The sequence below is a fragment of the Sapajus apella genome, unplaced genomic scaffold, assembly GCF_009761245.1.
Source record: "Sapajus apella isolate SASKATOON/1434 unplaced genomic scaffold, GSC_monkey_1.0 scaffold2494, whole genome shotgun sequence".
Classification (NCBI taxonomy): domain Eukaryota; kingdom Metazoa; phylum Chordata; class Mammalia; order Primates; family Cebidae; genus Sapajus; species Sapajus apella.
The window spans coordinates 2,626-8,685 of NW_022439420.1; the positions used below are offsets into that span (position 1 = coordinate 2,626).

The window sequence follows — 6,060 nt, forward strand, 5'->3', positions numbered from 1 at the left end:
GCTGCTCCTCAGGCTGTGGGTCATCCTGCTGCCAGTCCAGCTGCTGTGTCCCCGTGTGCTGCCAGTGTAAGATCTGAGGGTCTGGCCGCAGACTGCAGGTGGTTGACTGGGAGGGCCCGGCTGCCCAGCTTCCTTGCTCTGGGCTCTCTGGTGCTCTGCTGTCTCCACAGTGTCCTCACTGTCTTCATGCACTCCGCACCAGAGCTCCCAAAACGGACTGGGTCCCCCTTCTGGCTCAGTGCCCATGACTTTTGAACTTCCTCTCCCTGCTCCTCACTCATTTACGATCCAAAGCAGCCCCCGGAGGCCCCAGAGGCGGCGAGACCCCTTGGACCCTGACAGCTGCCCCTTCCTCCAGGAGTGTGATCAGCCCTAATCCCTCTGGCTCTCTGTATATCCAGACTGAATCCTGACCCTCTAAATAAACAAAGTCTCTCAGCACAAAGCTCACTGTCCTGCGGTTCTCTCCTTCCCACCTCTCTCTAGTTCCCAGAAGCGCCGTCTTCCTGCCCCTCCGGGGCCTGTTCCTGCGTCTCTCCCCTCAGCGTCTTTCATGCCGCGGTCTGAGTCTTCATGCACAGAACGTACATCTACTGCTCTCTGCTCTGGGCCCCTTGTGCTGGGCTCTGGAGATGAAAGAGCAGAGTAAACCCAAGTTCACAGTCTGGTGTGAGGGGAGCGGTGGGGAGAGGGACAGGTGGTGAGGGCGGTGGTGTGGGCCGCGGGGGACTTCCCCTGGACTTGGAATGACCGTCCCATGGCAGGGAGGGAAGCTCAGGGCCAGGCCTCCTCAGTGGAAGGATGAGGCAGGGTCTATATGCTGAGCTGTGTGGCACTTCAGGCCCTCAGAAGCCCCCGCGCATGCGGGAGCCAGACGTGGAGATGCGGAGGAGCTTGGGCTTCTCTGGGATGTCCGGGGCCGTGAAAAAGCAGACCTGGGAAGGCATGGCCGCACAGGACTCAGCCACGGGCCACAGGTTCAAAGGCAGTCGGGAGTGGAATAACCACCCGGGCTGATCTCCTGGCCCAAAATTCCAGTGTTGGGGTGCCCTAATCCCCAGTGCCTCAGAAGGCAACCTTGTCTGAAGACAAGCCTTCATTCACTTTTATTTTGGGTTCAGGGGTGCATGCGCAGGCTTGACATACAGGTAAATCGCATGTCATGGAGATTTGAGGTATAGATTATTTCACCAGCCGGGTAATCAGCATAGGACCCAATGGCTAGTTTTCTGATGCTCACTGTCCTCCTGCCTCCACCCTCGGGGGCCACTGTGCCTGTTGTCCTGTTGTGTTCAAATGTACTCAGTGCTCAGGTCTACCAGTGAGAACATGTGACATTTGATTTTCTGTTCCCGTGTTAGTTTGTTAAAGATAATGGCCTCCAGCTCCATCCACGTCCCTACAAAGGACATGATTTCATTTTTTATGGCTGCATAGTATTCCACAGCACATATGTACCATCTTTTCTTTATCCAGTCTCTCATTGATGGGCATTAGGAAATGACGTGAAGGTGAAGGCAGAGGTCAGGGTGATGCTTCCACAAGTTAGAGAAGACCAAGGGTTACCAGCAACCCCCAGAAGCTGGGTGAGACCAGAGCAGAGGCTCCCTCGAAGCCCTTGACGGAAGCAGTCCTGCCCACCCCTGCATCTCAGACTTCCAGCGCCCGGGATTGGGAGAGGGACGTTCCTGTCATTTGTGCTCCTTTGTTATGTCTGCCCCAGAAAGCATGTACAAGCAGTGACCCCGTCAGAGCAGGGAAAGGCAGCCACTCCGGGTGTTCTCAGTCAGGGGGTCTAGAAGGAAAATCAGAAGCCTATGTTCTCAAGGGCAGCTCTGGGGGCTGGACCTCCTGGAAGGACCCCGGCTGTCCACAGTGCTGACTGCTGGGACCTCAGGCTTCCGAGTTATCCTCCAGCATACCTGCCGTGTGGCCCAGGCACAGGGAGCTGCTTCACTGCCACCTCTGCCACAGCCACCTTAGGGCGTCACAGGCTGGTGGCGACCCTGGGGTGTGCATCCACTCAGGCCGTTCACTGGGGGAGCAGGTGACCTGCTGCAGCAAAAGAGGCGAAGGTACAGCTCATGGCAGCACGGGAGGCCCTGCACGGGCCCTCTGCCTGGCTTCCCTTCCAGATCTTGGGGAAGGCATTCGCCCGGCAGGACCTCATTCTTAGCCTGGACCTGGAATGGACATTGTTTAGCTTCTAGCCCCTGCAGTGTAGACAGGACCGGAGGAGGGGGTGGAGACTCTGTGGGTGGGGTTCACCTATTTCCTGCCCCTTTCCCCCTCAGTTGTCCCCCTGCCAAGGTTCCTGTAGCCTTGTCACAGAGGGAGGCCCTATTACTGTGCCAAGGGAGGGCGTCGTGTGCACTGCAAGGACCCCAGCTGTCCACAGAGCTGGTCCCTGGGGACCTCAGGCTTCCGAGCTGTCCTGGAACCCTGAGCTCCAGTGTACCTAATGTATGGTCCAGGGACAGGGAGCCGCCTCACTGCCACCCCTGCCACAGCCACCTCAAGGCGTCCACAGGCTGGTGGCAACCCTGGGGTGCACACGACAGGGCTGTCCCGAGGGCAGTGTGCACACGTGTGCATGTGAGGCCCTAGGCACGGCGGCCACACAGGTTCTTGGCGTCCTGAACAAGGAATTAGACAAAATGCACAAACCAAGCGAAGAAGGCAAAAGCAGGGATTCATTGATAACCAAAGTGCAGTCCGCGATGTGGGAGCGGCCAGGCGTGGGCTCAGGGTCCTGTTACCGTTTCCGTGAGTTTAAATACCCTCTACTTGGGGCACACCCTATGTAAATGAGGAGAATGAAGTCAGGTTAGAAAGTCATTTCCTCGGCGTGTGCCCCATGGAAAGGACACGTCCTGTCACAGCTGAAGTGTGAATGGGTCTTCTGCTCCCTGTCTCCAGACTGCGTTTTCCGGCCTCAGCCCCCCGGCTGCTTCGTGGGCATGAAGCTTCCTCCCGCAGACACACAGGGCCCCGCACTTGGAAGGCTCCATGCCTTGCTGCCATTATCTTGAAATTCTCAATCACTGTATCTTTCAGCGTGAGTTTTGCAGGCGGATCTGGTGGGACAGGGAGTGGAGTGCACACGACTGCTGCTCCAGGAGCAGTGTGCACGCGTGTGAAAATGACATTTCTAGAGTATACATTGTGATGATCTAATAAATGAACTTGTAGAAAAGTGAATTAGAAAAACTGTAAAGATATCCCATTTCTAAAATATTATTATTTACTATACTATACAAAATTATGAATCCAAAATTTATTATTTTGAGATGGAGTCTTGCTCTGTCGCTCAGGCTGGATGGCGTGACGGTGGCTCACTGCAACCTCTGCCTCCCAAGTTCAGGCAATTCTCCTGCCTCAGCCTCCCAAGTAGCTGGGATTATAGGCACAAACCTCCATACCCGGTTACTTTTTGCATTTTTAGTAGAGACAGAGTTTCACCATGTTGGTCAGGCTGGTCTTTAACTTCTGACCTTGTGATCCGCCCACCTCTGCCTCTCAAAGTGCTGGGATTATAGGCGTGAGCCACTTCGCCTGGCTGTCAAAAATTATGATGATTTTGCAGTTTGTAAGTTGATACTGTTACTTGGCACCACTATTGCCCCTATTCATTGCATAAGTGATAAAATACTTCCTAAAGGGGAAAGCTTTCGGTGAGATTTTTGCTGCCTTGGAACCAGGAAACTCACCATTTCGGCGTCTGGCCCATCCCTCCCCTCCCCCATTGCCTAGCTCCTCAGATCCCTCCTAGGTTCCCACCTGACCCCACCACGTTCTCGCCCCAGACCCTGGGCTGGGCTTCACCACAGGCTGCTCACAAGCAAACAAGAGATGGAAAATCAGACCCGGCATCAGATTCACACAATGATGCATCGTGGCAATGAAGGGTGGACACCGAGAATGCACGTGTGCCTCATGTTGTAAATGATCCCAGGCATCCATGAGGCCGGGTGCGGTGTCTCACGCCTGCAATCCCAGCACTTCAAGAGGCTGAGGCAGGCGGATCACTTGAGGTCAGGAGTTCGAGACCAGCCTAACCAACATGGTGAAACCCCATCTCTACTAAATATACAAAAATTAGCAGGGCGTGATGATGGGCGCCCAGCTACTCGGGAGACTGAGGCAGGAGAATTGCTTGAACCTGGGAGGTGGAGGTTGCCGTGATCTCTGGACTCCAGCTTGGACATCTCAAGAAAGGCAACAACAACAGAAAAGCAAACCAACAAACACAACACTCTCCACAGTCAGGATAGACAGGAGGGAAGGCAGCACCTGCTTTCTCCATGGTGCTGAAAAGGTATCAACAAACCATCTATGCCTGGCAAAGTCACCATAGAGCAGCGGCAGCTGGAGTCCTTCATACAGTGAAAACACGGGCACACCCAGAGTTAGGTTTTTCTGCAAATGTGCGTGTTCACAGACAAGGCGAAATCGCACCTCTATTCAGCACTCCGCCAGGGGCGGAAGGCACTTGCTCTCTAAGACGATGGTTTTACGGTAAGGATTTCAGCCTCCACTGGGAGAGCTTCAGGGGCCTGAGCTAAGGGCTATGCTGAGGAGGGGGCTCGGGTCACCCCGCCCCGCCAAACCCCCCCATCTCCTCCAGCTAGCCTCCCCCTCGAGCCCCAGGCCTTGTCTGAACCAAACAGTTCCACCTCTGCCCCTTCCAAAGGTTCATTCCTGAGCTGGAAAGAGAGACATGAGGAAACTCCTCGCAGAAGAGGAGCTGTCAGCCATTACCTTGGGCGTCGTGTGCGCGAGAGGCAGATTTTGTCCCCTTGATTTGAAACGCACTAAACACAGATTTTCTGAGTGTCCAGATTTTGTTACAAATGGAAGAAGAATGAATAAGAGTGTGAAGCGTAGCGTGTACCCCAATACGCTTTTGGCTTCTTGGGTTTGCGTCCTCTCTGTCAGAGCCTGCACCCAGCGAGGTCACGGTCCCCGCATGAGCCCCACACACCTGGACAGCCCCACACACCCGACCATTTTTCTTTGTCCCTAAACACAGATGTTTACATTCGCCAGCACCTGTGTAAACCAGCAGCTTCCTCTTCCCGTCTCCTTGTTTGCGTTCCTTCATGGGACATGCCACCTGACAGATGCCACTTCCCTGTCCCCATCCTTCAGCAGAAGATAGGGACCTGGAGAACAGGTGTCCTTGGTTTTGATCATTTTTCTATGCTCTGGTTCGCTGACCATGACCGGCACATAGTGTAAACACGGTAAATATTTGCCAAATGCGTGCAGGGCTCCCAGTACTCCTGAGCTGCTCTGGGCAGAGGGCTTAGAGTGTCACCTTTCCCTGCCAGGTTTCAGGTAAGAGCCGGTTTGGGAAGACAGGAAGCTGGCTTGACTCAGCAGGGCCACCAGGGTGCGCTGTGGCCGGGCAAGACGGCGGGGAAGCCACAGGCCATGGGTTGTGGCTCCTGGAGCCAGAAGGTGACACAAGGCTCCTGCTGCCTAGCAAACTCCCACCGGGGGTGCAGGTGACAGCCCTGGCGTCACAGCCTCCGAAGATTGAGTGGCTGTCCCTGGCTCTAGGATAAAAGTCAAGCGTGGCCTTTAAAAACACCCAGACATGGTAGAAGTGTGTGAACTGGACATGAGGCACGTTTGGTTTTGCATTTTGCTTTGGAACCAGGAGCAGGGCAAGGGCAGAGGGCTTGAGCCTCACACAGGCTCTGGCTCGGGGTGTCTGGAACCCGGGGAGCAGAGGAGGGCTGCAGGGGGAAGACGGCGTCAGGAGAAACGTCTCAGAGGGAGGGTCTGCAAGTGCCCGGGTGCTGTCCTTAGTCCTGTGCCTGGGCGGGTGGCTTTCATCTCGCACGGTGCCCCACCAGCCCTGGCTCCCCATGCAGTGCCCAGTGCAGCCCTGGCATCCTGCCAAGCTCTCCCGCAGGCCTGGGCCGCTTCCATCCTCCCACAGGAGTGGGGGCTTCAGGGAAGGGACCTTCACCCACTTGTGCGTCTCTCTGGACCTGCCGCTTGGGCCCCACGTGTCTTCTTAACCAGAGCTATTTCTCAGCTCCTTGGCCC

At 55.5% G+C, this 6,060-nt stretch overlaps 1 pseudogene; it reads right to left on the bottom strand.

Annotated features, from left to right (window-relative positions):
- The window catches only part of LOC116547249, a 715-nt pseudogene extending 469 nt beyond the window's left edge, over positions 1 to 246 (bottom strand).
- Between the last annotated feature and the right edge of the window lie 5,814 nt (positions 247 to 6,060).